The sequence below is a fragment of the Musca autumnalis genome, unplaced genomic scaffold (assembly GCF_047663935.1).
Source record: "Musca autumnalis isolate F117 unplaced genomic scaffold, ASM4766393v1 scaffold_1, whole genome shotgun sequence".
NCBI classification, from domain to species: domain Eukaryota; kingdom Metazoa; phylum Arthropoda; class Insecta; order Diptera; family Muscidae; genus Musca; species Musca autumnalis.
In genome coordinates, this window is record NW_027411644.1 from 151,705,681 (window position 1) to 151,716,840 (window position 11,160).

Genomic DNA, 11,160 nt, shown 5'->3' on the forward strand with positions numbered 1-11,160 from the left:
TTCTGAAACTCTCAAATGCTGACTTCATGTTGTTTTAGCGCTATTTTGCATCATATCTTTTACAACACGTATTTCAATCACACCAACAGTTTATTCTCGCATTTCGGATTTCACCACATTATTGACTAATTTATTAAATGGTCGTTGAAAAATATACTGAAAACAAGGTGATAGAGGCATTTTACAACAATGACATGTTCTGAAGAGTTGTGTATTACACTCCAGCGAATATTTTTCCGAAAGAAAGCATTAAGAACAAATTAATGGTTTTGGAGATATGGTGCGAAATGTATACACATTATGGAAATTGTCGATATTTTATAAAATTTGAGGCAATAAATGTTGTTTTCAAGTTCACTATTTCTCCAAACATTTTATTCTTGTTCTTATCTACAAATTTGCTTTAGAGGTCAGAAGAAGCTTCGCATTGGTTTCAGAGATATAGCCCCGAATTACTTTAAAAAGTCAATATTTACCAAGTTTAGATGGGGCCATAAAATCCAAGCTGGATCTGACAAAACAAAACCCAACTAGGGTTTTTGTTGTTTGGATCTGTACTTTCGAAAAATCCTCAGCTCAAATTGTTTGCACAATATTACCTCAAAAATGTTGCACAGTGTCATACTATATGGAATATGTTAACAGTTCGCGAATTCTGAATGGGTGAAGCTCGGATTCATCGATTGTAAAACATTTTTAATTTTTATTAGTAGGAATAATATGCTAATCTTTTTTTGTTTAAGCGTTTCATTTATTGAGAAACGAGTTTGAGACAGAAAATCAAACATTGTTAACAATTTCTTGACTACGTTTGCTTTTAGAAAAACAAAAATATAATTACCTTTGTTGTCATTCAAGCCCCAACAATAAATCTTCTTACGAAGCGTTTTGATAGGGACATTTTATTTAAAATCAGGTGTATATTGGCTTCTTCCACAAGTAAAATATCAAATTTTCGCCATACGATTATATGCTGATATTTATCCGAACTATGAGTTTTATACCACACAATGCCCGCAAAACTACGACATAACTTAAAAAAACCGGCACCAACAAAATAATTGGGTAATTCTATGAAACTCGTCGAAGGGGGTATTGTTGGCTTGAATGGCAACAATGGGTGTTGAAATTTTTGTTTTTATGAAAGCAAACATGATCACGACAATGTGTCTGCAAACTATTTTCAAAGAAAAGTGCAAACAATTTTGTTCTATGCCCTAATTTTTACCTCTATCAGGGCAACGCCGTTAAAGACTAAGCTAATAGAGGACTTTCCATATATCAATAGATTGTTTGTATGTGCTGTGGACAAAACCCTTAATGATTTTTCATAGTCATTTTTTGGAAAATAACTTCAAAAACTATAAATTTCTAGCCAAATTGCCTGCAAAGGGACATTAATTACAATCATTCCAAAATTACGTGTGGAACATCATTTTTCTATCGGAATCAATGACAAAACTACTGAAATCGGTAGGGAACCAATTGCTCCACCATTTTGCTTACTAAAATGGCACAAAAAGCGAAAAATTTGAAAATTATTAATCGATTATTGTGGTGCATCATTTTTACTGCTCAATTTAAATATGCCCATTTTTTGATTTCTCTATAGCGCACACGGGCGCCTAATCGCCTGATACTTTAAATATTTAAATATTTTTTTTATTTGATCCAAGAACCTTATATATGAAATTTTATGGCGATCGGTTCATTAATCCGTGCCACCTGGTCGATCTTTGTTTCCATAGTAATTGGTATGTAGCCAATGATGATTTTTAACGAAAATGCTCTTAAGGCCACATTTATGGTTCAATCGATGAAAAATTTTACCAATTTTTAGATTTAATTAACACTTTCCATAATTTGTTGTAATTTAATAGAGTGCATAATATTAGTCGTGTTCCTTTACGTGCCTGAGGTTACCAGTTTTTAACACTTTTTATCCGCAAAGTGTTTCTTACTTTTAAAAGCATACAATTTATATAAGAGCAGTTCACCACTTTTACCATTTTTTGCCACTGTTATCATTTTTAAAAGTAAAGGGCTGCTCATACAACTACAAACATAGTCTGATTTAATAAAATTTACGAAAAATAATTCGTATAAATACATTCTTCAATAACACGGACAAGCTAATAATTACTTGGGTTACTGCGTTCAATAAGAAATCAACTTCCGATTGTTATGATATTTTTATAGAAAAAGTAACAGGTATTCTTAAAGATAATATCCCTGTTAAAAAAACTAAGCCTTACAAGTTGCCGTGGTACACGAAAGGACTTAAAAAACTTAAAAATCTTAGAAACAAGTTCCATAAACGTTTTATGTTGTATAATGATCCTGAGGATGAAGTCAAATATAAACATTATTTAAGGGAATTTAATTTTTTTTAAATAAATTCCTATACAAGCAATACATCATAACCAAAGAAAATGAAATTAAAGCCAATCCTAAATCGTTTTGGTCTCTCGTCAAATCTAAAAAGAAGTCATCTGATATTCCATCTACGGTCATGTATAATGGTTGCACTTCACAATCTGGTTTTGATATTGTCAACATGTTTGCAAATTTCTTTAAATCTAATTTCGATCCTTCAGTATGTAATAACTGGACTTATTCCAACTATGTATCTATGATTAACGTAGGTAGCATATCAGTCTTAAATGAGGATGTTTTGGATGGTATTTCAAAGATTAAAAATAGCTTTAAAACTGGTGCTGATGGGCTCTGCGTGCATTTTCTTAAGAACTCTTCTACTTGTATAGCTCCTATATTAACTTTTATCTTTAATCGCTCCATTAAAGAAGGCATTTTCATTGATAGATGACAAATTGCATCGATTACGCCAATATTTAAAAGTGGTAAGAGGGATGATGTAACTTGTTACAGACCTATTGCAAAATTATCTTGTGTCTCAAAACTATTTGAGCACGTTATCCATAAAAAATTGTTTTTCCTATGTAAGTCTTTTATCTCACCACACCAGCATGGTTTTTTTCCTGGAAGATCCACAACATCTAATTTGATTCTTTTCACTGAATTCTGTTTATCAGCCTTTGAGCGTCGTTTTCAAGTTGAAGCCATATATACAGATCTTGCTAAAGCTTTTCATAAAGTATCACATCATATTTTGCTTGCTAAGTTACAGCAAATCGGATTCCATTCTAACTTTCTGCGATGGATCTCTTCTTATTTGCACAATAGATGGTGTTCAGTTAAGGTTGAGAATTTCGTTTCTACTCCTTACATTCAAACATCGGGGGTGCCTCAGGGTAGCGTGTTAGGCCCGTTACTATTTAACTTATTTATTAACGACATTTCGTCCTGCTTTAAAAAATCGAATTTTCTTCTTTACGCCTATGACCTAAAAATATTTCATAAAGTGGAGTCTTTTGCTGACATCTTAGATTTGCAGAATGATCTAGACAATGCACAGTGGGCAATTTTACAAAAAACCTGGCCAAAACTCTAAAAATGAATGGATTCAAGCCTAACCTTGGTTTCTTATGTTTTTCGGGTCGCTGATTTCATTTTTCGTATTTTTTAACCCTTAGACGGTCATTGAGGGGGTCTTTCTGGTCCCTTCTCCTATTAAATGAGTTCGTATCGGATCAAAATATTCTACAAATTTGTTCGCCATCAAATTTTACTATAGGTCCCGGAATACACTAAAACTCTATATCTTACCTAAATTCCAGAAATATGCAAAATTGAAAAAAAATTAGGGTTAAGGTCGTACTTCTTGTGAATTTAGATAAAATTGTGATACAAAACATCATTTTGGAATAATGGCGTCAAAGACAATAATGTTCTTCGTTAAATTCCACTATATGTCACCAATGAATTACAATTTGTGTAAGAAAAGACGTGCAAGTATGATATTGAAGTTTCAAATTTTATTCCGTATTATTTTTGATAATTTAAAAAATTATAAGTTATTATAATAATTATAAATATGATGAAAACGGCCAAATAATAAACATATGTATATTATATAATTTCTGAAAATACACACAAAAGGTTATTACTATTCGCTGTCAGACTCGCACTCGTCTGATGATTTTTTTTCCTATGGTGTGCAGTAGGACTTTGATTTCATTTTTTTGATCTGAATGTATTGTAACTGGTCGTTTTCCTTTGTTGGATAGGTGCTTTTCCAAAAGTCTGATTTTCTCATTAACCAAAGGATTACACATGCAAGTAACTTGCAGACAGTTGTGTATACATATTATAGTCGAAACTTCAATTTTTTCGAACTGACACTTGCATGTGTAAACGTTCGGAAAAAATTGAAGTTACTTTCAAAGCACTTACATTGATTACTGACAAGTAAATTTTGTCGGCAGTGAGGTTGTTAGTTGGTGTGCCAGTGAATATGTGTGAGTGTATTGGTATTTTTCGAACTGTCACTTGCATGTGTAAACGGGGGGTTAGTGGTAAATGAAATTGCTGACACAATGCATTGAAAACTTCATGACGAGTGCACTCTATACTATTTTCTGCCATTTTGAATCACGAAAAGATGTATATAGTCAGTAATACTTGAAACACATCTGTTACTTTCGAGAAATATTTTCAAAACTAATTTATATATCTCAAAAATTGACATATTTAACAATGCTGACCATAGTATGCTCTGGTATTGCACTTTCTAGAATGTATACTTTGCAATACGTGTTATAATTAATAGTAATGCTATATAGGAATATCAAGAACTTTTGTCATATACTCCTGAACAGACTGATACATGTATATACCTGCAAGACAAAATGTGGCATAAAAACGAGAAGGGCAAATATGGGCAGGATGTTTCGATGTAATTTGGTAAAAAACTCTTCCCTTTTTATGAAATGATAAGTTACATAGCCCAACTCGATCTTACTCATAACTATTTTCATCGCTTTTAGTGAAAATTTATCTTAAAAAAATGAACAAGTACAAATATCAATTATTGAAAACGCGCACTTCATTCGCGACACTGAACGTTTTGAATACGTTTCGCATACCTTTAATTACAATTACAAAAAAAAAAATAAAACAAACCGCTGTTTATTTTGGATATTATAAGATTTTAATAAACAACTTAAATATTGAGAAAATTTTTTTTTCTAAATGGGGTCACTTTGGCCCCCTTTTTATACCCACTTACTAAACAATAAACGTATATATTTTTGCACAACTACACGCAGTGGACTCCTGTAAACAATATTTGACACTATTTAGGGTAAATTGATGCAATGGTTTTTTCGATTTTTGGCCAGGTTTTTTGGGAAATTGGCCACTGTGCAATGTTCTAAATTGGTGTTTGGAAAATAAGCTAATTTTAAATCTATCGAAATGCTTTCACTTATCGTTTTATAGATTAATAAATCCCATCCAATCTTCATTTAAAATTGGAAGCTGTGCACTGAACAAATTGACATCAACTCGTGACCTTGGAGTAGTTTTTGACTGCTCGTTATCTTTTGTTCCACATATTGAGCACATAGTTTCTGAAGCATACAAAGCCCTTGCATTCATAAAAAGAAATTGCCATGAATTTACTGATCCCTGCACTATTAAGTTGTTGTATACAAGTTTTGTTAGATCAAAGTTAGAATATGCTTCCATCGTCTGGGATCCTAGTCATATTTCGCATGTATCACGTATTGAGCGCATTCAAAAGCTTTTTACTAAGTTTGCTCTTAAATCACTCTTCCCCCTAAACCTCCCAACATATCGATCCAGATGTTTGTTATTGGGTTTACAGAGCCTAGATTGTCGAAGAAAATGTCAATCTGCCAAATTTATTTATGATTTAATTAATAATCATGTTGATTCGCCAGAACTGTTGGCCTTAATTCCATTTTCTGTGCCGCCAAGAAGTTTAAGATATACCGAGTTGTTCAACATTTCGTTGCATCGTACCAATTATTCTCGAAATGGTCCATTAACGCGTACCTTGTCAAGCTTAAACCATTTAAATATTAAGTTTCAAAAAGAAATGAAGCCCAGCATTGAATTTAGCACTTCAAAACAGATATTTAAATCAACAATTTATTTTGCTTTTCAACAATAATATTGTAATCTTAGTCTGTAAGGAATTGAATTTTCCATTGACTATAATAAATAATAATAATAATAATAATAATAATAATAATAATTAGCATAAGCATTCATTATTTTCAAGAGAATCAAGTTTCGTTTATTCTCCAGTGGCTACACAAGAATTTTTAATTCAAATATGATGTTTTTGTCGAGTAATGTTGGTTTGTTGGGTTGTCTTGTGCAATGAAAAAAAAATCCCAGTTGTTCGGGTAACTAGGGAATAACTAGCAATTTTGTTGGCTACTGGTAAACACAACTAGTTACCACCCAATCTACTCGCAGTGCTATAGACTGGTGAATTTAACATGGGGTCATAGGTCCTCACTGCATTACCAGTAACCACCCAATTCGATAGTCGTGAGAAAGGCAATTGTCCCCTCACTGCATTACCAGTAACCACCCAATTCGATAGTCGTGTGAAAGCCAATTGTCTCCTCAGTGCATTACCAGTAACCAGTGAATTCGGTAGTCGGAAATGATAGTCAAAATTACTAGTAAGTTGAAGTCAGATAAATGGGTAAATGCATACATATATGCATTAGATACACTTTATTTTATTACATGGAGTGCAAAAATTTTACAAAGGGCAATATAATCTTGTATACATATTGATATGATAGGTTCACCTTGATCCTTGATACTGGAACTTGTGTGTGACTACTTGATACAGCGATTTATGTTTATTTGGTCCTTGGAATATTTTTCTCATGTGTCCTTCAAATCATTCAAAATTTCCTGAAAGAAAATGTATTGAAGTTTAATAAAAGGACGTGATAATGAGTTGTGGGGTGATATGTATCAATACTTACCACAGATATATTATAAATATTCTTCTTAAATTATTCGCCTTTCTATGATTTAGCTCGTAACACGTTCTTGTTTTGCATCTTAAATTTTTTGCACAACAAACGCATCAAAATACGTTTTTCAATAATGTATAAACAAAAAGAAAACAAATAATATTTACAAAGATTACAAGAGAAAAACATTGTCGATTACACTATCCATAGGTAGTCTATAAAATAGTCAATATATTACATGCAGCATTACCTGTAACTAGTGAATTGACATGATAGGCAGGGAAGCCCATTTCCAGTGACAAAATCAGGCCATAGGCTATTTTGTGTGCCATTTTTGGATGTAAAGTAACTGGGATCAATGAGTAACTAGTTACATAAGTATGTCAAAGTAGGCTATTGCTATTTATTGAACAACTGGGTTGTCCCAATGGGAAAATGTAATCGATGGGAATCGAGCGGGTAATACAGAGCCACTATGTTCTATTGATTACCGAATACATTATTCGTAACACGGTGCATGTCCTAAGAAAATAATATATTCCTTTATAGTATCCATAGAATGCAATGTGTAATCAATGGATTAGAATATACTCTTTTATAGTTCAGTAGGAATATCTAATAATTAAAATTAACCACCATCTATTTCTGTTTCCTTTATTATTCCACTTGGGAACATAGGGCTTCTATAATACATTTCCATCTTAATCTATCTTGACATATTAATTTTATTTTATCGAAAGATTTATTTATCTGGTTTAATTCAGTCTTTATGGTTCTCCCCCAAGTATTTTTGGACGTTCGGGTCGACGGTTTCCCTGTGGGTTCCACTCCAAGGCTGTTCTGGTGATGCTGTTAATTGGTTTGCGCAATGTATGGTCAATCCATTTCCACTTTCGTCTTGTAATTTGTTGCAGTATTGGATCTTCCTTTGTCTGTCTTAAGAGTTCGTCCTTTGATATGGTGTTTGGCCAAAACACTTTAAATATAATGCGCAAACATTTGTTTACAAATGTTTGTAATTTGTGTGCCACGCTTTTGGTCATTAGCCAAGTCTCGCCGCCATACAGTAATGTTGATTTTACACAACTGTTAAAAATCCGAAGTTTCGTGTTCTTTGAAATGTGTGCTGATTTCCACGTTCTTCTCACGCGACCCAATGCTGCTCTTGCTTTCTTTATCCGATTTTCAACATCGTCGTTTACTCCACCGTCTGCAGACATGATGCTACCGAGGTAGCAGAAGCTTTTTTCGTATTTTATAGGATTGTTGTCAATCATGAAGCTGTTTGCGTTGGTATTATTTATTCGCATCGCGTATGTTTTTGCTGTGTTTATTTCTAGACCCACAGTTTCTGCAATTTTTACTAAGTCATCTAATTTGCTCTGCATTAGATTAAAGTTGTGTGACAGTAAGCATATATCGTCGGCATAATCAAGATCTTCCAAGTGTCGGTCAAAGGTTCAGTTAATACCTCTTTTTTTGGAACATACATTTACCATAATCTCATCCAAAACTGCTGCAAATAGAAGGGGGGAAAGAGGGCAACCTTGTTTTAACTCCCGCGTTCGTATGGAAGTGTTCACTTGTGAGGCCGCAGTGACGAACAGTGAGGGTGGTGCTCTCGTACATTGCCTTGATTATATTGATTATTTTTTGTGGCACCCCTTTCGCTGCTAGAGTTGCCCATATAGCTTTACGGTTTATTGAGTCGAAAGCTTTTTTGAAATCAATAAATATGAGATATAGTAGTGTTTTCCATTCTATAGATTGCTCTATTATTATACGTAGTGTGTTAGTTTGATCTAAGCAGCTTCGGTTTGGTCGAAACCCTGCTTGTTCGTCACGCAGAGATTTCTCTATGCTTAGCAATCTATCATTTAGAAGAATGGACATTATTTTGTAAATAGTGTTTAATATAGTGATGCCTCTCCAGTTGTCGCATATAGTTAAATCATTTTTCTTCGGCAGTTTTATGATGGCTCCTTTTGACCATGTAGTTGGGAATTGCTCGTTTATCCATACTTCTTTCATATGCTGTTCTAAGATTTTTGCTGATGCGGTGGGATTTGTTTGGAGTAGTTCGGGCGGTATGCCGTCTTCTCCTGGTGATTTATTGCGCTTCAGTTTTAATATGGCGACTCTTATCTCTTCTACGGTAGGTATATGTACAGCAATCGACTCGTTAATGGGGGTATTCGTATTCAAATGAATATAGGAATTATAATTGTTATCTTGCTCAATATTGCTTATACGTTTGAAGTGTTGTTTCCATAGATGGATTTGATCCTCCGGATTGGTGATTATTTGGCTGTTGAGATCTTTTAGCCCTCGACTAGCTCGTAAGCTGTTGTTGCATAGTCGGCCTATTACCTGGTGGATCCTGGCATCGTTCGCTCCTGCTGCAGCCTCAGCTTCTATGGCTATGTTTTCAAGATATTTTCTTTTATCGGTTCTGGCTGCTTTTTTTACTGCCTTTGCTTTTATTTTGTATTCCTGGTTGGTATTGGCGTCTCGGTGTAGTTTTTCCTTTAAGGTATTCCTTTCCTGTATTAATTTCCAGGTGTTGTCAAATATCCAGATCTTTCTTGCTTCTTTTTGCCGGTATCCTATTTCCTTTTCCGCAATTGTTTTCAGCACGTTCACTGTTTCCTCCCATGGTTTGTTGTTGGTGGGTATACATGTTTCCAAGAGTTCACTGACCGTCTCTCTTTTCTGAATATGATTGTTGAGTACCTTCACATCGAGTTGCCTCTCTATCTTTTTCGATTTATCTTTATAATTTCGACGAAGCTTTATTTTAATAGTGCCAACTAAAAGTTCGTGGTCTGTGTCCATATCTGCTCCTCGCTTTGTGCGCACGTCCTGTAACGACCCTCTCCATTTACGACTGATGCATAAGTGATCGATTTGATTACGGGTTTGATTATTTGGGGATGTCCACGTGTATTTGTGTATGTTTTTGTGGGGAAATATAGACCCACCTATTATGAGGTCGAAGATTTGGCAGAGATCTATTAGACGATCACCGTTGTTGTTCTTTAAGCCTAGGCCGTGTTTTCCTATTACGTGCGCAATGCCCTTATTTTCGGTTCCGATTTTTGCATTAAAGTCTCCGATGAGCACAAAAATGTCGCGATTAGGGATGTTTCGCAGTGTTGCGATCAGTTGGTTGTAGAACTCGTCTTTTATTGAGGAGTCAGCATCCTCTGTCGGAGCGTAACATTGTATGATGGAGACACTTTTTTTGATGTTGCTCCGGAATCTTGCAGTAATTATGCGATCTGATATGGCACGCCAGGAGATGAGAGATGTTCGATTTTACTTCAATACAACTCGTGGTGGAGGGCATAACACGTTCGGCCCAGCCGATCTTAACGCCGTATGTCCATATTTTTATTGATGGTGTTCTTGAAGAATATTAATTTGCTAAGATATAAAAGCTGTGATCTATTCGAATTGTTGTATTCTCCAAAATTATTGTATGCAATATTAAAAACTGTATAATGTATAAGTGGAAAATGGAGTATATTAGGATTGGAAGCCAGTAATAACTATGGTATCAATGTTCATATAAGTACGCCTCTAATCATTGTTGCCACCGTGTTGCAATTGTGAAGTCGTGTACTCAAAAGGTCAGCCGTATAAAAATTCGCTATAAACGGATTTGTTCTATTATTAACACGCTCTTCGAAACATAAGAACAACATACCATAAAAATATAATCGGACAGCACTCTTTGATATCAAGGAAGCTTTGCTAGGATGGTAGTGCGAAACATATATTTTATATAACCTCCGCAAATTAGTCAGGAATAATTGGATTTTGATTGCATACATATAGATATTCTTGAACAGCTGCCTTATGCCGTATATGAATTATTGGTTCTTTCAAGATTTTGGCGCAACGTCTTTTAAGATGTTTGATATTGCTTTTTGACCCTTTTGTATTTTACCCCTAATATTTTTCCAAAGAGATAACTAACGACACAACTACACATAAAGGGAGTAAGTACTTCATGTTTGCTTACTCTCTGTCACGTCTATGCCCCACGGATTCGATTTTCCATAGTCCCGGGAATAAAAAAAGTCGGCAATTCCCAAACTCTAGTCCAATCAGAATCTTCGTATCTTTAATAAAAAAAATATGCAAATATGCAAAATCCGATGTCTAGTTATAATTATATATGTACATACATAAATAAAACCCCCATATAACGGTTCCTATTGATCCAAGTTGCTGTACAACGGATTTTCAAATTGAAAAAGACAAATTA